Below are 1,430 nucleotides of genomic sequence, written 5' to 3'. Positions count from 1 at the left end.
AAACATGTAAGTATGAGGGTGTAAAAATCCACTTTTATTATGTCTTCATTTGTTTGATGACTATAACGTGCTAAACATGCATAACATGAACCAAAACATGGAATAAACGAGCCAAAACTTATTTTTGGTCTGAGGCAGATGCCCCTTAAGTCGCCAACTGGCCCGCGCCTAAATGGGGTGCTCAGACCAGAGATCAACCGTGTTTGTTCTCATCATTTCCCTTTAATCCATCTTCATATTTGTAATCGGTTTTCACCATTTCAAGATTTTCGAACCCTTTTTATTTTATTTCGCTTGTTTTAACCATAAAACATTTTTCACCCTTGGTTCCTCGTACCATGACGGTTAAATCCGTGTTTCGGTGATAATATTTGGTTAATGACATTTAAAAGGTATTTTAAAGCCTTTTATTTCATTTCTTTACATTTTCAAACAAACATATTAGTCCCCAACACAAAGTCATCCTTGGTTCTACATACCATGCCGGATTTTAACCCGGGTACGATGATGAGTATCGACTAATTACTTTCAAATGGACTTAAGACAATTAGTCCATAATCATTTTCAAAACTATTCATGTCAAGTTTGTCAAATCGAACCCGACACCGAAAATTATCAAAATAATGATGATTATTCGAGTCTAGTTCTTCAAATCAACAAATGCGGTCTAAACGACCCCTTCAAATCAAACCAGGTTAAAATACCCATTTTCAACACGTTTTATAATGTTTTCTAAAAGGTCAGAACATGGCACATTAACCGTGGGCTAACCCGTTTCTAAACAGGCTCTCCATTTCTCATTTTCAAAACCAGAGGGAGGCCCCTTACACCGCCGGCTGGCTCGCGCCTCATATAGCCGTCTGGTACAGGGCCTGTTCCCTTCCAGCATTAGTCTAAGAGGATCCCGACTCCGGTTAACCCGGATATAGGACGGATTAGATGACTATTCAAAACCATATTTGCAAAATGCCTTACTAAGACAAATGGATCATGTTATGCACCCTAAACCTAATACGGTAAATGGATGTTTAATTTCAGTCTTGCATGCATATCAATCATTAATCCAACTCGACATCTTATACTTGATACTTGGATTAAATAAACCGACTTAGAAAGCTCTCACATGTTAGGTTTAAATCATTGGATGCGCATTCATGCATTTAAACCGTGTTATCAACTTTTACATTCAACCAACCAAGATCGATCAGTAGAGGCCGCTAAATGCGGGCGGGATTGGGTGTCTGATTAAAGGGCTTCCCAATACGTACCTTCACCTCCTACTCAGAAACTTTGGATAGTGGACGACCTTATCCAGGACGTATGAGAGCCATTCTAGAGATAGGATGCTAAAGAGGGACGATTTCCTTATCTTTAGTACCTATGTCAAACGCCGATTTGTGCTTCGACTTTACCGAGGTATAAAGTGGATT

The sequence above is a fragment of the Silene latifolia genome, chromosome Y (genome assembly GCF_048544455.1).
Source record: "Silene latifolia isolate original U9 population chromosome Y, ASM4854445v1, whole genome shotgun sequence".
Taxonomy (NCBI): domain Eukaryota; kingdom Viridiplantae; phylum Streptophyta; class Magnoliopsida; order Caryophyllales; family Caryophyllaceae; genus Silene; species Silene latifolia.
This window is presented reverse-complemented; position numbering follows the sequence as displayed.